At 44.2% G+C, this 25447-nt stretch overlaps 1 protein-coding gene across 11 annotated transcripts in view; it reads left to right on the top strand.

Moving 5' to 3' along the window:
* Nucleotides 1–25447, top strand: part of FER (FER tyrosine kinase) — a 435712-nt gene that overhangs the window by 13963 nt on the left and 396302 nt on the right. For 10 of the 11 annotated variants that reach the window (XM_030565797.1, XM_030565791.1, XM_030565792.1 and 7 more), the window contains one exon: nt 22510–22639. The gene's annotated coding sequence lies outside the window, so the exon portion shown is untranslated. Of the gene's footprint in view, nt 1–20763; nt 20788–22509; nt 22640–25447 lie in introns of those variants that run through there. The other variant, XM_030565796.1, reaches the window with a different exon arrangement.

The following is a 25447-nucleotide window of genomic DNA, read 5'->3' as shown; positions in this document are numbered from 1 at the left end:
CCCTTGCCCCCAAACTCCTTTTTGGGTTAGGACCCTTACAATTACAACACTGTGAAATTTCAGATTTAAATATTTAAATCATGAAATTTACGATTTTTAAAATCCTATGACTGTGAAATTGACCAAAATGGTTAAACCTTTATAGTTCCAGTCTTAGTAAATTGGAGATGATAGTTCAAGCATTCTGTGTCTGTCTTTCTATTATGGGCTCTGCTTTTTCCCCTACATCCCTATGCCTCAGATTCTAACTGTCAGCGAGACTGTATTCCAATCCTCTCATCTAAGGGTCTGTCATTTCTACTCTCAGTTCCTTTGAAGTCTAGGTATGAACGCTAGTACCTGGTAACTGCTAATCTGGCATGGATGATACAATTGACTTTGAAGCTAATATATACCTTCCCCACTTTATGTCCCAATTTTATTTACTAATAAAGATGATTCAGGTTTCATGAGCAAAGAGTTTTTCATCTCCCTTTACTGAAGATACATATGTCAAAGTAATTCCAGGAATTTTTTAAATGCCACTTGATCATAATGACATCTAGATGGGGATAGTGTAGATCTATTTTCATAAGGAATAAATAGAGAGGGGATGGGATGTCAGAGAGGGTCCACGCCTGTGGAATTGCTGTCCTCTGTACAGGGATTTCGGGAGGGGAGGGGTCAGAGAGGGTCCAGGCTGGTAGCTCCTGGGTATTTTTACCTGGTATTTCACTATAATTTTGCATTAGTTGATGAACATTTAAAGCAGCTATGAAATCTTTACTGTGTAGTCAGGTAGAGACATCATAAAGAGTAATCATAATCAAGTCTCTTTACACTGGACTTACTCCTGCTGTGCTGCTACAATTGTATACATATGCTACTGTACAAGAGACTGATCATGCAAAACGCTTGTACAGCGTGTTTGCAGTTCAGTGTAAAAAGGTTGAATTACGATTATTTTAACAGAAACCCAGAAAAGCTGCAGCCACTACCTTTCCCACATGAACCGCTACACCCACCTGCTCCCAGGAACTTCAGTTCTTGAGGAAGTCCCCATTTATCATCCTCTCCTATGAGTCCCTGCCATGCCTCCCTGATCCCCCTGCTTCTTACTTCTCCCTGTTGTCTGGAGGCTTCCTTGGGGGAAAGGATTTTATGGTCTTCCTCTCTGTCCCACATCTAGCCTTGCTTGCCCCTTCCCCTGGAGTCTCCAGGAGAACGTTGGCATTGGAGCCCAGAATGGCAGGAGCACAAGGACAAGGACCCCTGACTCAGTGGCAGTGTTAGAGGCTCCCACTCCCCTCTTCCTCTCTCTGTCACCACTCAGTAGCTCTGTTCTGGGCCAGACAAGGAGAACTAGCCTGCATTGCTCCTCTTTGCTGGCTCCTGGCTTTCTTTAGTCCATGACATTGAGAGGAGCAGCCATGAGTTTGGCAGGCAGAGTGGGACCTTGGTGCCAGCTATGCTCTCAGCCATGTGAGTTGTGCACATCTGGGCCTGATTTCTGTGCGTGCAATTGCACCCGGAGATCCTGCAACAACTGCCAGTGGCTAGAGCACCCATGAACTAGTGTGATGTCCTGAAGACCATTGACCTCACAAACAGAGTTTCATGGCTTCATCTTTCATGGAGGGTGCTTTTGTGATACCATGTGCCTTACTGTTCAGGGCATGCCTGACAGTTCTGTAGCTCAATGTCACTAGTGGCTGTGCTCTAGAATTCAGACACGCACTTTGAGCAGATGTTTTGTTCCTCCAATTTCACAGGAATACCACTGTGTTGGTGAAGATAGTAGTGTATGAGTCAAACAAATCTAAAAATGCAGTTTAACACTTCCTTATAGGGCAGGCAAAAGAGAGTTCAAACCCTCAGTTGACTTTGTAGCTGTGTTTTTGTTCTAGCTACAACAGTTGTGTACCCAGAGAGATGCAACTTTATAAGTGCAATAAACACTGGAACCAAAACTATAGAAGAAAACAATTATCAGGTACTTGTGCTGCCTCTCTTCTCAAAATCTCACTCTGATAATCCACTTTGGTTTATGAGGCCACATCTTTCAATTCCTTCTCCAGTGTCAAGTATTCTGTTCCATTTTCTTCCTTTGAATAAAAGAAAAGCAGTAGAGGCTGTGCAGTTTTAGAGCTGAAACATTTAAAATGTTTTACAAAAATGACAAACTTCAGGATGGAGACAGCCTCAATTCTTGCTGTAATGTGTTCTGGAGATCTTGTAATTTCAGTAGATTAGGCTGAGTTTTATGTACATAGCCCCATCAAGACCATTAATAACTGACGCTTACCTATTTGAAACATCACTGTCTTCCTCTCCTCACTCCTGCCCCATGGGATTGATGGTGCTAGTGTAGGACACCTATGTTACTAATTGGAAAAATGCCTGTATTATTTTTTATAAATATTATGTATGACTCTGTTTCTCCGTTCAGTTGTTTATTGCTGCCTGTTTGAATACGTAAAGTCAGAGGAGGCTGTAAAGGATTGTTACAGAACTGAGGAGGAAAAGGAAACCAATGATGCGTTAAAAGTCAGCCTCAGGTACTCTGCTCCAGAGGAGATAAGGTAACTGATAGTTGGGCCATCAGTTTGTGTGGAGAGGGAAATATTCTGGTTCCATCCAGATTAGGAGGCTTTATTCTTTCCAAGCCTAAACCTGAGGTCAAAGGAGATCTAAAATTGAAACCTAGAAAAGGAGAGGATTTTGGGTGAGCCAGGAGAGGTGGCCTTGGATGTGTCAGTGAAATAACTGCTCGGAAGACTCTGCTTGTCTTCGCTACTGGGGAGATCGACGCTGCTGTAATGGATGCAGTGGGTGTTGATATAGCGGGTCTAGTGAAGGTAAGTCGACAAGAGAGCGTCTCCCGTCGACGCAATGCAGTGTAGACAGCAGGGTAAGTTGACCTAAGCTACGTTGAGTCCAGCTACATAAATAATGTGGCCAGAGTAGGGTAACTTAGGTCAACTTATCCCGGTAGTGAAGACAAGCTCTCAGTCAGAGAATGAGCAATAAGGTTGCAAGCAGTTCAGGCTCTTTCTCCTAAATCAGAAATGAGGACTAAAACAGACCCACCAGCACTATAAATAGAGAGGTTTAAGCTCAGGTAAAGAAGTACGTATGTAGGACTCCGGTTTTGTTTTGTTTTTTATATTTTGGCCTGGAGAAAAAGGGCTTGCAGGTCCAAATGCTGTTAGCCCTACTGAGGTAACCAGGGTTGATACTCAGGGGGCTGAACTCAGGTCTTGCTTTGAGAGTGGATGAATTGCAGAATTCCGCCCAAGGAGAGCTAAAGGTCCAAAGCCTGACACCTGGTTGACGTCCCTTCTTGGGCTCTCGCTGAGTGCAACTGTGCAACCTATATTTACTCCTTCATTCTTATCTGGTAACCGTGACAACCTATATTTACTCCTTATCTGAGCATTATTATTCTAGGAAGCTGAGAAGTGATATAAAAAGTGCTCAAAAATCTGTGAGTGCATGATGTTATTTTGAAGTTGTATAGAGTTCACTATGCCCATCATGTAACTCACACTTTGAAGTAGAAATAATATCTCATAGGCAGGAACTTCGCTGATAGTGGAACGGTGTGACAAAATTCAAACAACGGTTGACAAGCTATCCAAAAATAGGATTGTCATGATTATACTTTTTTCAACGTCTCCTGGGTTTCATGCATTATAATACCATCCTTGGCATGTGCATACTAAAAGTGATGTTATATACCTGAACTTGCACCTTCTTGAACCTTGCTTGTGGAGTGCAGGTTCCCAGTACAATCATCTCCTCTATCTTCTAGTGATCCAGGAGCCCAAACTAATGGTGGGGAATACCCGATGCTATCTGGGAAAAAAGGATAAACACAATGGACAGTGTTGGGACAGCGAATACGTATGGAATATCTTGTTGGTCACCGTGTCCTTATCAGAAAAGAATGTTTTCTTCATAGGGTGGTGTTGCTAATCTTCTGGGCTTGCTGTTAGCAGATCTCTTTACAAACTGGCAAAACACCAAACCATACCTGTATTTTTTCTGGGGGTAGGATCTGTTATTTCACTCCTAAAGAGACCAAACTTTCTGTCTTAGGATCAAGTATTACAACCTAATGTCAGTTCTCTCAATCTAATTGCTTGGCGGTTGAGAGGAAAATTCTAGCCCAGGTTGTGTGCTTGGAGGAAGTGATTCAAATGTTTTTCTCTTCAAAAAGGGACTCTGCAGCCCAGCTGTCTGCCAGATACTGGAACAGACTCTACCCCTGATCTTAAATAAAATAAGGAGACAGCCCCCCTTGCACCCCAAAAGCTTCTGGAAGAAGCTTCTGGTAATATTCTTATTTTCGGTCTATTGAAACCTGTTTCTTAGTCACAATGATATCTGCTAGATGATTTTCAGAACTTATGGCTTTACTGCGGAAGAGCCTCACTGTGTGTTTCATGATGATAAGATGGTCTTTAAAACAGTATCAGAGTTTATTCCCAAAGCAGACACTTCTGTTGACAAGTCTCAAGAATGAATTTTTTTGTTGTGTGTAAGCCCAAGTCACCTGCATAAAAGAGCACTTGAAACATGGCAAATCTAGAAGACCACTTCTTTGTTTCCTTCCATTTGAAAAGGAAAGAGTGAAAATTATGGAAAACGTATGTCAGAGTGGATGAGATGATCTTAGAGGATTGTGAAGCATTAGGTAAAATGGTGTCTTGAGGGTAATGAGGCTTTTTTGACAACATTGCTATTTCCTGAACAGAGAGGACATCTGCTTCAGTGAAAGATATTTGCAAGGGATTTCTCTTGTCTTCACTGCCCTCACTCACTATAGATAAACTGAACCTTCAAACATCTTCAGATGCCTAATTGGGTACTGCTGCCAGCAATGAAATAAAGATTCAGAATTATTTTTAATTTGGCTACTGAGTCTCATTTTCCTTCTGTTTGGTGCTGCTTGCTCTTTTCCCATTAGTAAAGATATTAAGGAGAAGAATGGAACATTTATGTTGTTTCTATTTTTTTCCAGCGGTATTATCACTAATACATTCTTTCCAGTTCAGAACCTTTATTATGCTTAATACCCCTTGAAATAAGCTTAATCCTGTTTAAAAGATTATTGATTTTTCTCATACCTCATGTTTGGAAGATATTTAATGGGTTTAATGAGGATTAACTCACCTATTTGTGAACTCATTCCTTCCTAGTACCTTGACATAGTTTTGACAAGATTCATGGGTCACCCATTTGAACCATTGATTGCTCTTCTATTTCATTGTCTGCTAAGATTGCTTTCTTGGTAGCAATAACATTGGAGAAGAGAGCAGGAGAGCTACAAACTCTTATGGTGACCATGACAAATTCAGGCTGGAAATTAGATGATGGTTTCTAACCAACAGAGGGATGTTGTTCTGGAACAGCCTCTTGTCAAGGCTGAATCCCCACTCTGTCACTCCGAGTGCAGAAGTGGGGGCACACAAGGATTAAAAAAATTAATACATGCCACTCCAGGCTCATATTATACTCCCAAGGATACAGCTTTTCTCTGACTTGGGCTTGGTAAACTCTGCCACCACCCAGATGCAAAAAAACCCACAAACCTTTGAACCCAGGAAGGAGCACTTGGGAATTCGTCCCTGTGGAGTACACTCAAGCCCTTTTACCATTCCCCCCCCCCCCCCCCGCGCAGAGAAAAGCTGAGAAAGAAAACAAAGGAAATTAGCTGTGGCTCTCAACTAATCAAACAACATATGCACAAACCTCGTAGGATACCAAAAATCCAATCCTGTTCTTAAAAAAGGTAAATTTTATTCAAAACAAAAAGAAAGAAAATACATCTGGAACTTAGGCTCTTGCTAGATTTTAAAAGAGGAATTCCAAAAGTCAAGCACCCAAAATAGCTTTCTTGGGGATTCAGCTTAAAGATTACAAGTGAACAAAAGCATTTGGGGTTAGCACAGAGGAGTCCACAAGCCCATAAGAAATAACCCTAATCATGTCTTTTTAGACATTCCCTAATTTTACTTACATATCTGAGGCTCCAGATAAGTAGGTTCAAGGTATGAATTGATAATCTATAATCATACCTGGCTTAAAGCTGGTTACAGCATTATTCTCTGTGTCCCTGAAGCCCAGAGAACAGCAGACAAAGGGAAAGTTTCTTTCCCAATTTAAAAAAGTTCTTCCTTCCCATTGGCTCTTTTGGTCAGGTGTCCACTCCTTTTCTTTTACCTGTGGGCTTGTTAACTCTTTATGGGTAAAGCAAGCAGAGAACAGACCAAGAGGGATTTTACAGCTAGCTGGGTATCGATCAAAGGGATCTACTCCTCCAGCCTCCCCCACTTCATGTATCACACCTCCCAATAGTAGTTGTGGGGGCAAACAACTTAATTTTAAGAGACAGGTGGACCAGTTTGAGTGTGAGTGGATGATAGGGTTGTTTGTGATGCTAGAGGGCTCACTTCCACTTTATGTCCCTAAAGCTTGTGGTTCAGGTTTTCAGCCAACCACTGGCAGCATCAGGAAGGAATCCCTCCTCCCCCCATCCCTGCATTCTGGGAGGTTTTTTTTTTGTATGCTTTCTCTGAAGCATCAGGGATGGCCACAGCTGGAGATAGGATAGTGGGTGGGGTATGTTAGCCTTTGAGGTGGTGCCAAGCATATTTTCTCTCAGGTGCTTGGCTGGCTGGTTCTTGCTTATGCTCAGGGTCTAACTCATTGCTGTATGTGGGGTTGGAAAGGAATTTTCTCTAGACTTTGGGTTTTGTTTTTTTTGTCTGCCTTTGGAGCATAAGTATAGGGTCATTTGCCAGTGTTATCTGGGTATATGTCACTTAATCATTTCCCTGCCACTGTGCGGGCCTCGAGCACTGAAGCACCTCGGTCCCTCCTATTCTCTGCCTGTGGCAGATAATAGTCCAGTTTCCTGTGGGCTGTAATGCATTGGTCTAATTTCAGTCGTTGGGTTTATTTTGTGGGTGATGGTGGTGGCCTGTGATATTTAGGAGGTCAGATTAGATGATCTTGTGGTCTGTTCTGGCTTAAACTCAGGCTCCTTATGCAGTCTTTCACAAAGAGAGTTTTTGAAGACCTCACGCTCCATTTTTAACTCAAATCTGTCTGAAGCAAATTATTTCTCTACCAATTTTTTATATTGTGTATGCAGAAAGAATGAGAGACCAAGCAATTTCTGCACAGATAATTTTGATCTATATCAAGTCTTGTCATAATATGACTAAAGTATCACCTCTTGAGAGAAAATTGCTGATTCCGTCAGAGCTCAAGATATCTCTGTGGCCCTTTTTGAATAACATCCAAAATGTGGACATCTGGAGGGCTTTTGCTAGACATTATGACCTCAGAGTAGCTTCCAGAGTTGATGCTGACTTGGGTGAATCTTTTTCATTCTTTGTCCAACCAGATAGACTCTGAATTTCTGCCACCTAAGGAGTACTGCTTGGAAATCACCTGAAATGGAATATATACGTGTGCAATTGCTGGAAGGAGAGAGAACAGGTTACTTACCTGTACAGTAACTGTTCTTTGGATGTGTGTGTGTGTATATTTTCTCCATGAACCACCATACTTCCCTGATGTTTGAGTCTAATGGCATCAAGATTCCTGTGTGAAGGAACTGAAAGGGGATCAGGGTAGCCCCATCCTTTTAACACATCTCAAAGAACAACAGTTACTGTACAGGTAAGTAACTTTTTTCTCGTCTAATGGTGGTTTGGTTGCTTCTTTTTTGAAATAGATTTGTGATGTGGGAGCTGGAAACAAACTCGCCGCTATCTTGTATTTGTAAACTCTTGGCACAGACTGTCTCTTATGCTTTGTGTGTGTACCGTGCCTGCCACAGTGGAGTCACAGTTGGGGTTTCTAGCAAGAGCATCTGCATCCAGAGAAGATGCCGTTACAGTGGTGGCAGCAGAGAGTCCCGTGGCACCTTTTAAACTTACAAACGTATTGGAGCATGAGCTTTCGTGGGTGAATACCAACTTCGTCAGATGCATGTTACATTGGTGGTGACTTTTGTAACGTTCGCAACCTTTGCATATATATTCTTTTCCTTAACTGTTGTACAGCTGCTAGTACTCCATTATAACTGTAAAATAAGTATAATTTCTAGAGTGTTTTCTGTTTTTGGTCAGTTAGAAATGGGAGTTTCACACTTGTTCCATAATAAAATATATTTAGTTGCTAGAGTGTAACAATGTTACCTGAAAGGATTATTGAATATTGTCTATTTGGATCTCAACTCCTGTCCTATAGTCCTTTGTGTCCTGATGATTTTTAAACAAGGTGCATCTCTACTATTCTAAAAAGAATGTGCCCAGAATTATAAAATAGTCTGTTTGCCCTTTCTCTGGCACCATGTACAACACTCTCTCCTCCCATTCACACCAGCTGTCTAAACAATGAAGTTCAACCAATGTAACTAGTACAACTTTGTAAGTGGATATTTTCAAATCTTTCTAAATATAACATATCAATTTAGCTTGCATCTACACCTATACATCCAGGTTCTGTCCAAGCTTGTCTCTTCTTCATACATAATATTTGTAAGAGCCAGCCTCACTTCCCATGCCACATCACTTAAGCTGTGGTCTAGAACCTTATCTTGTATTTTAACTCCTTCAACCTCGTCTAACTAGCTATTCTAGGTACTTACATGGTCTCCATTACCGCAGTATCTATGTACCTCACAAACTTTAATTTTTTTCCTGCATCTTGGGAGGGGGTTAGACTAGATGACCCTTGCAGTTCCTTCTAACCCTATGATTCTATGTATTCCTGTTCTCTGGTTTTGCTACCTGCAACCTTCTTTCCCTTAAGTCCATTAAAAATGCTTCTGCTAAGATGGTCATCTTCTTTGAGTGATACCATGCGTCCATTGCACTTCAAGTGTGTGTGCGTGTTCAGTGGGAGATTTTTCCCTCAGGGATACTTGTTGGGGAAGTGTATGCGTACTCTGCTACCTAATGCTGTTGTGCAGTGGTAAGAAGAGTAAAGTTGTTCCCCATCCCCTTCAGTTCTTTCTTATTGCCCATTACGGTTCTTGGGGAGTTGTTCCTTGCTATTGCAATTTTTCTCTTACTGTTAGTGTTGTGTATATAGTTGTACTTGATCATAGTTTTAGTAATAGGATAGTTTTTAATGTTAGGTTTCCTTTTTCTGCTATATTTTTTGTACTCTGTGATTCCTTCTGTTTGGATAACGGAGTCCGGTGGGACATGCCTCATTTCCCGGGCTTCAAGCTCTGTGATGTCAAGATCTGATGCTAGTTAGTGACCTGTATTTCTGGTGCTTGAAGTGCCTAGGTGAAGCTCACATCAGAGAGAGGTGCCAAATCTGCAGGAACTTTAAGCCCAGAACTAAAAGAGACTGGGAGCACAGATTAAAAGACCTTCTAAGGGAGGCAGCCATGTGTCCAGCCTCAGTGTGTACTGAGCATGTCCGTTGTCAGAAGACAACATCAAAAGATACAGTGTCTAAGAGATCGAGGTCCACAGCACCGAAATCCAGTAAGCATGTGGAGAAAAAGGGTAGAGTGCACTTAAGGCTGAGTTATGACCTGGCACATGCAGGTCCTCAGACGAAGTCATTGAGTCTGATGCTGCCCCATTGAGATCAACCTTTAGGGCAGCCCGATCTAGCTCTGTGGTTATGTCTTTGTTGCCTCAGCAGCAAAGGGAGTCTGTACCGATGCTGGCAATACCTGAAGCATATTCTGCGACACGTGGTCTGCTGAGCTTCTAGGTGCCAACTTCTCTGGCAATACTGGAATCTTCTTGCTTGGTACTCATGAGGCTTTTCAAGCTACTGGAGTTAAACGCCTGGTTCGGTGGGCACCAGCAGTTACTGTGGTGCCTCCATTGTATGGTGCTGCTGATAACACTGCTCTACAGCCAAAATGCTTCTGAAATAAATGTAGTCCAACTTTACTCATTCTGGGTCACTGAGAATGAAAATGATGCTTAAAATTGTTGATTGGCTCTAGTTTTCAAGATATGCTATTGGCTCAGTATATACGACCCTTGACTGGGAATGACGGAGGATAAGTGAGTTATAAAGGGAAGGGATCTCAGTTTAAACCAGAAATGACTAAAATACATCTTTTACTGGATCTGTGAATAAATCTATGACTGGGTTTGGACAGTACTTGCTTTTTATGCAAAACAATGAATGATGCAATCTGAAGCTGATATTGCGTCATACATGGTATGAATTGCATCATGTTATTCCTAGAAGTCCTGGATGATGCAATCATAACGAAGCTTCCATCACTCTGCTGAACAAATTGCCCTATATCAGCTCTAGAAATCATACAGTGTCGTGCTCTCATTTGTCAGTGTTTGATTTTGCAAAGGGTCACATTTCTGTTTAGCCAAAGTGAGCAGAGATGCCTCGTACTTGTGTGAACAGTGCAGATAACTTCTGCTGTGTTTGTGGTGAAGTGACTTTTGCATCACAAAAGCGCAGTGTAACCACTATGGTTAAGAAAGCCTATCACCTTTCTTTTGGCTGCAAAATTGGAGATCAGGACAAGAGGTGGGCCCCACACATATGCTGCAACACTTGTGCAAGAAATCTTCGCCAGTAGTTGAACAGGAAAAGGAAATCTATGCCTTTTGCAGTGCCAATGATTTGGAGAGAGCCAACAGATCATATCAACAATTGTTACTTCTGCATGGTGCCTCCAATTGGGAAAGGTGTGTCAAAGAAGAAAAAGTGGACTGTGCATTATCCAAACATTCCATCAGCTATACGCCCAGTCCCCCATGGAGAAGGACTGCCGGTTCCCGATGCACCAGAATCATTCTCACTTGAGTCAGATGAGGAAGGGGAAGAGGATGAAACTTCTAGTCCTGAACCATCAGTGTCACAGGACCCACAGTTTCTCCCATCCTCCTCTCTGAACCACATCTCATAACACAAGGTGAACTGAATGACCTTGTCAGGGATTTGGAACTACCCAAGAGTAAGGCAGAGCTGTTGGGCTCCAGACTACAGCAATGGAATCTCCTGGCAGGCTATCAGGGCAACTGGAGCCCATCAATGCTTGCAGACTATTGCTGGACAGTGACAAGAGATGCTCCATTTAATGAATACAAGAGACAAGCCAAAAAGCGCCAAGGAGACACTGAATAGGACTAAACTATGTACATAATAGTTTTTTGCCTTTTGTTTCATAATAAATTTTATTTATATAACCCTTTTGCTGATTTTTAAAGTATTACATAAACAGGACAGGTGAAATCTTATCATCATGTAAAGCAACCATAAACACATGAAAAGACCTAGGTTTACAATTTGTGATTAAAACTCTATCATCTACACAATATACATAGACATAAAATGTAAAAACTTAAATATCTTAGAAACAGTAGCCAATCAGTTGTTTTAATTGTCATATTTGAATTCAGCACATCAAAATACATAATAAATATCACATTTTATCTCTGAAGCAGACGACTTCTCAAAAATTGTAGACCAGTGTAAGTAAACAGTCAATGATTTCATTGATGCCATCTTTCCTGGATTCCAGACTCCAACAGAAGCTGCACTTCCCTGGTTGGATGATTCTGGTTCGTTGTCCGAATTATAAGTCGGTTCATATGTGTCATGGTCACGCTGTGTAAGCCACCACTTTCCTGAAGGGTTTCCACCCTGATATCCAGTGGAAGCTCCATGTTTGTCAGCTGGTGGACACTCTTGGTCAGGAAGAAATTGGGTTTTGGGGCCATATCAATGGCTATATTGGAATCCTTGGGAGTTTCCTCCTGCTTCTAGATGATCTTTACCCTCTCCTCGTTCCACATTCTGCAGTAAGTGTTGTCAAGACCTGCAAGAAGTTGCTCCCAGAACTGGGCTTGGTGCCAAACAGGAGCCATCTGTTTCTGTAAATTCCCCTTTGGAAGACTTGGAGGGAGTTCCATCTCAGACAGCCTTGGTTTCTTCCTCATTACCAGATGAGGCTGTTGTGTCTAAGGGTTCTGTACTTCCACTGTATGATTATAGGGCCACCAGGACCTTCTAAAGAGGGTGGCTTTCACCTTAGATATTCAAGTGGAAGGGGTTCAAGAGAGGTCTCACAGATCAGGTGATACTTTGGGATCCGTGAGATCTTCTCAAGTGGTGCTTCCAATAAGTGAAACTATTCTGGAGCCCACTAAAATGCTGTGTCAAATTGCATTTTTCCTGTTGCCCACAGCTAAAATAAATGATTGGGTATTATGTTCCTTTGCAGGGGGTTGAACATTTCATGCCTTCTCCCCTGGGGTCTTTGCTGGTTTCAGCTGTGAATAAAAGAGCGAATCAGCAAGCATCTACTTTAAAATAAAAGGATGAAAGCGTAATCTTTTTGGAAAGAAACTTTATTCAAGTGCTGGAGTATACCCCCGGATTGCTAATCAGCAGGCTCTGCTGCGATGTTATGATTTCTCCCTCTGGAACAATGTTTTAAAGTGTATGGACAAGTTGTTAGAGGAGGGGAGACAAGTTTCAGTCTGTGGTGGCTGAGGGAAAGGTGGTGGCTAGGACCTCGCTTTAGGCCACGTTAGGTGCTGTGGATTATGCTGCCAGAGCTGTGACATCAGCTATTACAATGCACGGATGTTTGTGGCTATGCTTAAATCTTTGGGTTTTTATATACTGTGATAGACCCAGGCCAGTTGGGAACAGCAGAGTAGTAGAAGGGAGATATACTGGCCACTGGATAAGCAGTTTTCTGTTCTCTGAGTGACCAGAGCAGAGGCTGCTCCAGGCCAATGAGGACACCTGACTCCAATTAACCTGCTAAGAGTCAGGTGAGGCAGTTAAGCACCAGACTCTAATTAAGGCCCCTCTGATCCTGTAAAAGGGCTCACTCCAGTCAGGCCAGGGAAGCCAGGGAGACAGAGGAGAGGAAGTGTGTATGAGGAGCTGGGAGCAAGAGGCGCAAGAAGCTGAGAGTGAGTAGGGATACTGCTGGAGGACTGAGAAGTACAAGTGTTTTCAGACATCAGGAGGAGGGTCCGGTGGTGAGGACAAAGAAGGTGTTGGGAGGAGGCCATGGGGAAGTAGCCCAGGGAGTTGTAGCTGTCGTACAACTGTACCAAGAGGCACTCTAGACAGCTGCAGTCCACAGGGCCTTGAGCTGGAACCAGAATAGAGGGTGGGCCCGGGTTCCGCCCAAACCTCCTACCTCCTGATCAAACACAGAAGGAATTGACCTGGACTGTGGCTTCAACCAGAGAGGAAGGTCGCTGGGCTGTTTCCTGACCCACAGGGTAAATTCGTGAGGCAAGCAAATTTGCCAATAAGTGCAGGACCCACCAAGGTAGAGGAGGAACTTTGTCACAATAGCAATATCAAAGAAGAAGCAGTTCTGTCCACAGCAGCCTCATCAGTATGCTTCTTTTAGGCTTCACTACCAAGACCAGCCTAGGAAGAAAGGAAAAAGTTACAGGAGTAATTATTCCTCCACCTATTATTTCATCTGCTGGCAGTTCATGTGCGCAGCTTGGAAATACCAAGCAGTCAATTTGAAATGCTTGTTGAGGACAGCCTACCAGTTTGCCAGCTTCTCCTACTGTGATGTTTCCCCACTTCCTAAGTGCTTGGACTGGCATCATTTCAAACCAGGGGTCTTAAGCACAGTGGAATTGGGATATATCCTTCAGTTTGTTTTCATTCCCTTCTCCCCCCTCTCCTGCCACCCTTCACTGTCTCTTTTCAGGAAACACTCTCACAATGAACTTCTGCTTTGGGAACTACAATCTTTTCTCTTTTGTGAGTCATAGAGGCAGTTCCTTTATTATACAGGGAAAAAGGTTTTATTCTTGCTACTTCCTAATCCCAAGAACAAAGGAGGTTTTAGATCCATACTAGAGCTGTGAAAGCTCAACAAATACCTAAAGAAAATAACCTCTTGCATGGTCACTGGCTTCTGTTATCCCTTCCCTCGGACCTTGTGACTGATATGCTGCCCTCTTCTTAAAGGATGCTTGTTTTCATGTAGTGATGCACCAAAGCCGCAGCAAATTACTCAGATTTATAATAATCCATTTTCACTATCAGTTTGCAGTCCTGCAATCTGTCCTGTCTACAGCCTCACATGTGTTCACAAAGTGCATGGCAGCGGTGGCAGCATTCCCGAGGAAATCCAGGAATTTGAGTGTTTCTGTAGCTAGATGACTGGTGGATAGGAGGCCAATCTAGGGGCCAGGTGCTGTCCAGCATAGCCATAATCCAGTGCATTTTGGTGCATTGGGATTGCTTATTGTCAAGGAAAAGTCAATCCTATCGCTTTCACAAAGGATAAAGTTTATAGGAGAAATCTTGGAATCTACAGAAGTAAGGCTGTTCCTCCGACAATCCTGGTTCCAGATGATATTGGTCACTTCTTCAGACACGAAGACCCATCCTACCAGAAGAATATGGAATTGTCTCAGACTTCTGGACCATTTGGCATCATGTACTTAAATGTGGTTCAGTGAGCCACGCTGCATCTCAGGAGGCTGCGGGGATGGCTGAGCTCAGTGTATTCCTGGGTCCATCATCCTCTTCACATGATGCTTCAGGTGCCCACACGAGTCTTAGCCTTTTTGGGTGGGTGGACAGATCCATGCAGTGTGTGTGCAGGATTACCATTTGCTGCCTTGCAGTATACTCTAACTCTGATTACAGATGCTTCCACCCTGGGTTAGGGTTTTACCTGGGATCTCTGCATGCTCAATGGCTATGTGCTGGCCAGGACTTAACTCTGCATATATATGTAAGAGAGTTCAGAGCCCTCTGACTAGTGTGTCATGCATCCCTTATCCATGTCACGAGAAGGAATTTACTTGTACTTAGACTATGGCTGCTGTATTGTCCCTATGTGAACAAGCAGGGAGGGGCCAGATCGACTTGGCTATACCAAAAGGCAATGCTTCTGTGGGACTTTTGTATTACCAGTTCAATACATCTTGAAACTTCCCAACTTCTGGGTATCCAGAATTGTCTGACAGATGGGTTGAGCAGGTTTTTTACCAGCCACAGAAAGTTATTTCTTTACTCAGATATCTCCAGGTTCATTTTCTAGCTGTGAGAGGTTCCCCACATAGACCAGTTTGCAAAAAAATCAACAGAAAGTGTCACCAGTTTTGTTCATGAGCTGGTCACAATCCAGGCTTCATCTTAGATGCTTTCCTATTAACCTGGACAGATAAGCTCACGTGTATGTTCCCTCTGGTTCCATTCCTACCCAGAGTATTGTTAAAAATAAAACAGGATCATGCTTTTGTGATACTCATAGTGCCACTGTGGTCTCACTAACGTTTGTTTTCCACTGTTGAACCTCTCAATCAGGTATCCATTGACGTTGCCCATGAACCCAGATGTGATCTCACAGGACCATGGTTGCCTCCTGCATTCCAGTCTGAAGGCCTTTCACCTCACAGCTTGGATGGTGTATAGTTAGCACATCAGAGAAAGATCTGTTCAAAGGAGCTATAAAATGTTGTCTTAACTAGTAGAAAACCTCATGTTAGGTATACTTACCTGGTGAAGTGGAAGAGATGCTCCATCTAGTCCCAGCAGAAAGGGGTTTTGCTGGTCTGAGCTCTGATACGACACATGTGGGACTGTTTGTTATTTCTGAAACAGCAGGGTCTTGTCTTTGGTTCCATTTGAGTCCATCTAGCAGCCATTTCATCTTTTCATCCTCCAACTGATCACTTTTCTCCGGTCCCACATCACTGTGTTTTTGAAGGGTTTGGACTGGTTACGTCCCGAAGTAGAGGATCGCCCTTGAACCTGGTGTTAACAAAATTAATAGGTTCTGCTTTTCAGCTGTTGGCTACTTGTTTGTTGTTCCATCTCTCACTGAACGTTGCCTTTTGGTGGCAATCACCTGGGCCAATAATTAAGGGTGAATTAAGAGGTCTAGTGTGTGACCTTGTGTTCACAGCCTTCTACGAGGACAAGTTGTACCTACTCCCTTATTTGAAATTTCTTACCAATGTGGTTTCTCACATCTCCATCTGTCAGGCAATATATTTACCAACTTTCTTCCCTGAGCCTCATGCTCACAGGGATGAAGAGAGACTCCACACATTAGATGTTAGGAAAGCATTAACATTTTACTTGGACAGGACTAAACCATTTAGATCATCCTTGCAGTTGTTCCTGGCAATTGAAGGGCCTTTCCAGTTTCTTCTCAAAGAATCTTATCGTGGATTTCCTTCTGTATACATTTGTGCTATGACATGCCTAATATAACTACACTGATTGACCATGCTAGCATCCTAATCAGATTGCAGGCAGCCTCTGCAGCCTTTCTTGCCAAGGAGACTTGGGAGCAGAGTGCATAAGAAGCTTAGGCTTCTTTGAAAATCCTAGTTGAGATTTATCTTTGTTCAGGTATACTTGTGATATTATGCAGCACTTAAGTATGTAATATATATTTGACACGTGTCATTTGAATATGTCTGTCTGTTATGCTCATACAAAGCACATGGGATCTTTATAGAGGAAGGTAAATACACAGCATTTATTGAGAATACAACAGTTAGTGTATGCTTTTCAGTTACACACACACACACACTGTCCTGCCAGTGATGTTCATAGTTACCAGTCTGTTGTAGCTCGAATCAATCTAATGGCCAGTTAGATTGAGCACGAGTGTGGAGCTGGGCTCTTGTTGGTCGTGATCCAATGCTCCTGGAGCGTGGCAAGACGAACCCATGTTCCATGGCCAAGCACCCTGGTTCTTATAGGTTTTTTTCCTTTGTTGAAGTCTATGGACCGATTACTTCTTAATTTGTGTAAACATTCTAGTACACCTCTGAGAGGGTCATCTTGTCCTTTGTTCTGATTTAATCAATTATCCTCGGGGTGCCAGCCTTTACCTCAGGGTCATCAATCTGCCCTTCATTATGAATGTGCGTTGATGATCCTTTGATTACCTTTAAGTCTCTTTACTTTTTCTTCCTTGACTCTGGCTATAACAGTGGCCTTTACACCTTATCTTTTCCTGATGCATGCATCCTCATTCACACAAACAGATTGAGAATACAAACAGTAGTATTTTATATCGAGCAAAAAGGCATTGCAAATTAAACCTTGCCTTCAGTGTTTTTTCTAATCTACTTAACATAGACACAATAGAGAATGCTGTCTCTTACTTACTATACCTTAAAACAAAGAAATGTATATTTAACTAGTGCCTAATTCGGAATACATATAGGAAACCATAGTAGACATTATAACTTATCCTAAAACAAAAGGTGACCATGATCAGTCAGAAGGATTATTCTGGTCTGTCATTCCTTTCAGCTATTCAAAAAGGGTGGCTAACAGAAAGAAATCAAATCATACATGAATTCTTATAGTACATTATAAAATCCGGCTCCTACATGTCCCATGCAGTTGTAAACACACTAAAAATTATACAAATCCATATACATATTTTTTGTCAGTTACTGTGATGTGTGTATGCTAAGTAAGTGGTCTGTCTTTAGTAGAGTGGCTAATTCGAAGACCCTATCTAGGGGTATGTCTACACTACGGGATTATTCCAATTTTACAGAAACTGTTTTTTTAAAACAGATTGTATAAGGTCGAGTGCATGCGCCACACTAAGCACATTAATTCGGCGGTGTGCGTCCATGTACCGAGGCTAGTGTCGATTTCTGGAGCGTTGCACTGCTATCCCATAGTTCCCGCAGTCTCTCCCGCCCATTGGAATTCTGGGTTGAGATCCCAGTGCCTGATGGGGCAAAAAACATTGTCACGGGTGGTTCAGGGTACAGCCTTACCCCTCCCTCTGTGCAAGTAACAGACAACCGTTTCGCGCCTTTTTCCCTGGGTGAACTGTGCAGACGCCATAGGACGGCAAGCATGGACCCTGCTCAGATCAAGACAGCAATCATGGACATTGTAAACACCTCGCACATTCTTGTGCAGTCAGTGCTGAATCAGGACCTGCAAAACCAGTCGAGGAAGAGTTGGCTGCAGCAGCGCGACGACGAGAGTGTTGAGGACATGGACCGAGAATTCTCTCAAACTGCTGGCCCCTGCACTTTGGAGATCATGCTGGTAATGGGGCAGGTTCTAGCCATTGAAGGCCGATTTTGGGCCCGGGAAACAAGCACAGACTGGTGGGACCGCATAGTGTTGTAGGTGTGGGATGATTCTCAGTGGCTGTGAAACTTTCATATGCGTAAGGGCACTTTCATGGAACTTTGTGGGTTGCTTTCCCTTGCCCTGAAATGCCAGAATCCAAGAAGAGAGCAGCCCTCACAGTTGAGAAGCGAGTGGCGATAGCCCTCTTGAAGCTTGCAATGCCAGACAGCTACCGGTCAGTCGGGAATCAATTTGGAGTGGGGAAATCTACTGTGGGGGCTGCTGTGATGCAAGTAGCCAAAGCAATCATTAAGCTACTGCTACAAAAGGTTGTGACTCTGGGAAATGTGCAGGTCATAGTAGATGGCTTTGCTGCAATGGGATTCCCTAACTGTGGTGGGGCGATAGGTGGAACCCATATCCCTATCTTGGCACCGGAGCACCAGGGCACCCAGTACATAAACCGCAAGGGGTACTTTTCCATGGTGCTGCAAGCACTGGTGGATCACAAGGGACGTTTCACCAACATCCACGTGGGATGGCCAGGAAGGGTTCATGACGCTCGTGTCTTCAGGAACACTACTCTGTTTAAAGGGCTGAAGCAAGAGAATTATTTCCCAGACCAGAAAATAACAGTTGGGGATGTTGAAATGCCTGTAGTTATCCTGGGTGACCCAGCCTTACCCCTTGATGCCATGGCTCATGAAGCCATACACAGGCAGCCTGGACAGTAGTCAGGAGTGGTTCAACTACAGGCTGAGCAAGTGCAGAACGGTGGCAGAATGTGCATTTGGCCGTTTAAAGGCGCGCTGGCGCACATAACTGACTTGCAAAGACCTCAGCCAAACCAATGTCCCTATTGTTATTGCTGCTTGCTGTGTGCTCCACAATCTCTGTGAGGGTAAGGGGGAGACCTTTATGGCAGGGTGGGAGGCTGAGACAAATCACGTGGCCGCTGATTATGCGCAGCCAGACACCAGGGCAATTAGAAGAGCACACCAGGAAGCGGTCCCATCAGAGAAGCTTTGAAAACCAGTTTCATCATGGGCCAGGGTACGGTGTGACTGTTGTGTTTGTTTCTTCTTGATGAAACTCCCCTCCCCCTTGATTGACTCATTTCCTGTAAGCCACCTGCCCACCCCCTTTGATTACCGCATGCTTCCTAAGGAAATAAAATCACTCTCATTCAAAAATAATGTATTCCTTTTTAATTAATCATAAAAATAGGGCGAGAACTGACAAGGTAGCCTGGATGGGGTTTGGGAGGAGAATAGGAGGGAAGGAAAAGGCCACTGAAAAAATTTCAAAATAATGACAGCCTTTTGGTTGGGCTGTCCACTGGGTGGAATGGGCAGGTGCACGGAGCCTCCCCCCACGTGTTCTTAGTCGTCTGGTAGGTGAGGAGGCTAAGGAACATGGTGAGGGGGGAGGGCAGTTATACAGAGGCTGCAGCGGCACTCTGTGATCCTGCTGCCATTCCTGAAGCTCCACGAGACACTGGAGCATGTCTGTTTGATCACGCAGCAGCCCCAGAGTTGCATCCCAACACCTCAGATCTTCCTGCTGCCACCTCTCATCTCGAGCGTCTCTCCTATCCTCATGTTCGTCCCTCCTGTCCTCATGGTCACTGGCATCTTTCCTGTACTTCGATACCATTTCCTTCCACTCATTCAGATGAGCTCTTTCATTGCGGGTCACTTCCATGATTTCCGAGAACATTTCGTCTCATGTCTCTTTTTTCCGCCGCCTTATCTGAGAGAGCCTTCGGGATGGAGGAGGGAGACTTGAAAAATTTGCAGCTGCAGGAGGGAGGGAAAAAAGAGAGAGAAGTATTTAAAAAGATATATTTTACAGAACAATGGTTATACTCTTTCATGGTGAACAACACTATTCACCTTACAGAGCACATGTGATCTCACTGTAAGGTCGCATTTTGCATCTTAATATTGAGTGCCTGTGGCTTTGATGTTAGAGATCACAGATGCAGGTCCGGGCCTCAGAATTTGGCTTCCATGTGGCCATGGTATGCCACTGTCTTTCGGCTTCTGCAGCCTTCATATATCCAGCGCCCTCTTTTCCCAAATAGCAAGCAAAGCCCGTTGAGTGCTGCTTCTTTCCTGTTAATGTACAGCACCAGAACCACCCCCATCAATTCTCTGGGATGATCACTTTACCCCTCCCCCCACCGCGTGGCTGGTATCACGGAATATCGCTGTTAGCCACCCTCTCCCGTACCGCATGGCTAGTAGCAGGGAAGATCCCAGCTAGCCAAACGAGAAAAAGCTCAGCGCCAATCACTCCCCTCCCGCCCCCCCACACCTCCCGGCTTGGCTTTATTTTAAGCCACAGGCAAGGATTTCTTTTAAGCCACAGGCAAACAGCCCGACCATCTCTGTCCCCTTAATTAAATTCCTGAATTTCAACCAGGTTACCATGAACGATATCACTCTCCTGAGGACAACACAGCGAGATAAAGAACGGATGTTGCTTGAATGCCAGCAAACACCGGGACTGTACGCAGCTAGGCTTTGTCATGCAATGATACCAGCTTACTTGCTACCATGCATGGCGTGGTCAAGTGTCCTACCATGAAGAATGGAGTAAGGCTGCCCTGCCCAGAAACCTTCTGCAAAGGCTTTCGGAGTACCTCCAGGAGAGCTTCAAGGAGATGTCCCTGGAGGATTTCCGCTCCATCCCCGGACATGTTAACAGACTTTTCCGGTAACTGTACTGGCCGCGAATGCATCCCAAGTCCTCAGGGCAAATGAATCATTAAAAAACGCTTGCTTTTAAACCTTTATGTTTACAAAGGTACACTCACCAGAGGTCCCTTCCATGGCTTCATTGTGTGGGATAGTGGCTTGGGAAGGCTGGGAGGGTAATTCCGTCTGGGTGAGAAAAAGCTCCTGGCTGTTGGGGAGAATGGGGTGCTGTGTGCTCTCTGCAAGCTCGTCCTCCTCTTCCTCCTCATCTTCCCCATCTGCAGAATCCTCAGGCATGGCTGAGATTACCACCCCCACCTCGGAATCCACGGACAGTGGTGGGGTAGTGTTGGCAGACCTCCCTAGAATTGCATGCATTCAGCGTAGAAGCATCATGTTTTCGGCTCTGCCCCGGACCTTCCATTTGCTTCTTTGGTTTTCTGGTAGGCTTGTCTGAGCTCCTTAACGTTCACGTGACACTGCACTGAGTCCCTGGTGTGGCCTCTGCATCATGGCCTTGGAAATTTTTTCAAATGTTTTTTCATTTCGTCTTTTGGAACGGAGTTCTGTTAGCATGGAATCCTCTTGCCATACAGCGATCAGATCCAGTACCTCCTGTACAGTCCATGCTGGAGCTTTTTTCCGATTCTCAGGAGACTGCATTGTTACCTGTGCTGATGAGCTCTGTGTGGTCACCTGTGCTGGAGAGCTCTCCACGCTGGCCAAACAGGAAATGAAATTCAAAAGTTCGCAGGGCTTTTCCTGTCTACTTGGCCAGTGCAGCTGAGTTCAGATGGCTTTCCAGAGCGGTCACAATGGTGCACTGTGGAATACCACCCAGAGGCCAATACTGTCGAATTGCAGCCACACTAACCCTAATCCGACATGGCAATACCGATTTGAGCGCTACTCCCCTCGTTGGGGAGGAGTACAGAAATCGGTTTTAAGAGCCCTTTATATTAATATAAAGGGTTTCATTGTGTGGATGGGTGCAGGATTAAATCGGTTTAATGCTGCTAAATTCCGTATAAACACATAGTGTAGACCAAGCCAAGGAATGCAAGGCTCTTCTGCTAAAACTCTGTTCAGGGTAATTATTGGAGATTCACATTGGTGAATTGGCCCAGTTAGGAAATGAAGGCAGTGGAATGCTCTCTTAGCAGAGGGCACTAGGAGAGAGGAGATTCTGAAGGGAAACTCCAATCTTGAGAAGGAAATTTAGTCTTAAGTGTTTGTGCTGCAGTGTATGAGTTATTTGCAAAGCCAAAGCAGCATGGAAGCGGGGAGGAGAGAACCTGTGTATATTGTTGAGGATGGGGTAAGGAGTTGCTCTTTGCACAGTTTTATTGTACTAAATTTTGTTTTATTTCAAATGTATTTGCAGAGTTACAGTCAATTGTCTGATTTCCAGTTAACAGAATGAAATACCACCAAAAAAATAAAAATAAGCCTTTCTACTTCCAATAAATTCAGGCAGTCTAGCTATTGTAACCATTCTGTGCCATATATATTTAAGCAAAACTGTTTTCTTCACTTGGAGTTCCGTATAGAAACTGGTGGCAGATATGGTTCCTGGTCATTAGAATAATCTTTGCTCCTTCTGTTTCCTCCAAGCCCTTTATCAGTTGAAGACATGAAACAATCTGAAAATGCAAATGATCTGGTTGAAGTTTAAATTATTGTAAAGGACTAAAAGATTTCAGTAAAATGGATGAAAAAATAAATGTCTGTTTTTATACAGAGTTCCTTGGGAATTTTAAGAACATTGTTTAAAAAAAAAGAGAAGAAGTGAAGAAAAAGAACAGTCAGAAGATTTGAACTCTGGAGCACAGGATTAAGGATACCTCTGTATAACATCAACACTTAAAAAGGTATGTGAACTTTTACCTTCGGCTGAGCTGAAAGTCGGCTGATCACTTTATCATTAGTCATCGTAAAATTTGTCATCTCATAATTGTCCTTACCATTCCAATTTACTGTACAATGTAGTACTTTTCTAAAAAGAAGTATATGGGATTCTTTTTTGTCCATCTTCCAAATGGAAGGAATTTCTTGTTTTGTTTTGTTTTTAGAATGTTTATATTACAATGGCTCCTAGAGGGCTAGGGTGACCGGGTGTCCAGTTTTTGACCAGGGACCCTGGTGGCTCCGGTCAGCACTGTTGACCGGGCCATTAAAAGTCTGGTTCATGGTGCTGCAGCGCTAAGGCAGGCTGGTCCCTACCTGTCCTAGTTGGAACCGTGCTGCGCCCCAGAAGCGGCCAGCAGGTCCGTCTCCTAGGCGGGTGGGGGGGGGCAGGGCATGGGGCTCTGCACTCTGTCCCTGCCCTGAGCACTGGCTCTTTACTCTGCTGGCCAATGGAAGCTGGGTGTGGCGATGCCTGTGGGCGATAGCAGTGCGCAGAGCCACCTGGCCTTGCTGCCTAGGAACTGGACCTGCTGGTTGCTTCCGGGGCACATGGAGCCAGGACAGGCAGGGCGCCTGCCTTAGCCTTGCTGTGCTGCTGGCCAGAACTGCCTGAGGTAAACCTATGCCCCTACCCTGAGGCGCCCCCTCAACCTGGAGCCCCCTCCTATACCCCTCATCCCTGGTCCTACCCCAGAGCCTGCATTTCCAGCCCAAAGCCTGTACATCCTCCTGCACTGCAACCTCCTGCCTCAACCTGTAGCCTCCTTATGCACTCCTAATCCCTCAGCCCCACCCCCTCATCCTGGACCCGCTCCTGCACTCCAAACTCCTCATTCCTGACCCCATTCCAGAGCCAGCATCCCCAGCTCAAAGCCCTTGCCCTCTCCCACACTCCAACCCCCTGCCTCAATCTGAAGCTCCCTCCCCCACTCTGAATTCCTCGGCCCCACCCCCCGGCTGGATCCCCCTCCTGCACCCTGAACCCCTCATTTCTGGCCCCACCATGGAGCCCGCTTTTCCAGTTAGAGCCCTCACCCCCTTTTGCACTCCAACCCCCTGCCCTAGCTCAGTGAAAGTGAGTGAGGGTGGGGGACAGTGAGCCACTCAGGGAGGGGGAATGTAGTGAGTCGCGGGCAGAGTCTCTGGGAAGGAGCGAGGCCTCAGGACAGGGGCAGAGCTGTGGTGTTTGGTTTTGTGATAGGCACTGCACAAATATATAGTGTGACATGGTCCCTGCCCAGAGGAGCTTACTCTTTTAAGATGACGTGACAGAGGAAAGCAAAGGAAGAAAGAGCACAGTCGAAAGTTAGACAAATGTTTGTTATTGACAATTGAATTTTTTTTCTATATAATACAGATAATATTTTGAATGTGTGGTTATTGTGGAAAAGCAGAGTCAAAGGAGTGTTTCTTACATTCCAGCAGTTACATGATCATTCTAAAGTGTTGTGAGAGTGAAGTTCATAGTTGTGGGCCAGATAGTGAGAAAAGTCTGTCTGCCCCTCATTTACTAGTTTCCCATTTTTGATCATCAGTTTCATTGTTTCAGTGGAAAAACGAGAAGTCCGGTGGCACCTTAAAGACTAACAGATTTATTTGGGCATAAGCTTTCGTGGGTAAAAAACCCACTTCTTCAGATGCATGGAGTGAAAATTACAGATACAGGCATAAATATATATAGGCAAATGAAGAGAAGGGAGTTACCTTACAAGTGAACAACCAGCGTTGAAAGCCAATTCAGTTAGGGTGGATGTGGTCCACTCTCAATAATTGATGAGGAGGTGTCAATACAAGAGAGGGAAAATTGATTTTGTAGTGAGCCAGCCACTCTGTGTCTATTCAAGTCCAAATTGATGGTGTTAAGTTTGCAAATGAATTGTAGTTCTGCAATTTCTCTTTGAAGTCTGTTTTTGAAGTTTTTTTGTTGAAGAATGGCTACTTTTAAATCTGTTATTGAGTGTCCAGGGAGATTGAAGTGTTGTCCAACTGGCTTTTGTATGTTATTATTCCTGATGTCTAATTTGTGTCCATTTATCCTTTTACATAAAGACTGTCCAGTCTGGCCAATTTACATGGCAAAGGGGCATTGCTGGCAAAAGATGGCATGTATCACATTAGTAGATGTGCAGGTGAACGAGCCTCTGATGGTGTGGCTGGTTCCTATGATGGTGTCACTAGAGTAGACACGGGGATAGAGAAGGCAATGGAGTTTGTTACAGGGATTGGTTCCTGGGTTAGTGTTTCTGTGGTGTGTAGTTGCCGGTGAGTATTTGCTTCATAAAGCTCAGCCACCAGGTGTGCCTGGCCCCCATCAGGGATACTGTTCCTGATAGCTTGTAGTCCACCCTTGTGTGACATATTGGTGTAAAGGGCTTCTACATCCACTGTGGCCAGGATGGTGTTTTCAGGAAGGTCACCAATGCATTGTAGTTTCCTCAGGAAGTCGGTGGGATCTCAAAGATAGCTAGGAGTGCTGGTAGTGTGGGGTCTGAGGAGAGATTCCAAATAGCCAGATAATCCTACTGTAAGAGTGCCAATGCTTGAGATGAGATGACGCGTCCAGGATTTCCAGGTTTATGTATCTTGGGTAATAAAGAGAATACCCCTTGTCGGGGCTCTAGGGGTGTGTCTGTGTAGATTTGTTCCCGTGCTGTAGCAGGGAGTTTCTTGAGGAGATGATGTAGTTTCTTTTGTAGTTTCAGTGGGATCGGAGGATAGTGGCCTGTAGAATGTGGTGTTGGAGAGTTGCCTGGCAGCCTCCTGTTCATAAC

The sequence above is a fragment of the Gopherus evgoodei genome, chromosome 6, assembly GCF_007399415.2.
Source record: "Gopherus evgoodei ecotype Sinaloan lineage chromosome 6, rGopEvg1_v1.p, whole genome shotgun sequence".
Classification (NCBI taxonomy): Eukaryota; Metazoa; Chordata; order Testudines; family Testudinidae; genus Gopherus; species Gopherus evgoodei.
The sequence above is the reverse complement of the archived record's forward strand: the minus strand, read 5'-3'. Positions and strand labels throughout refer to the sequence as shown.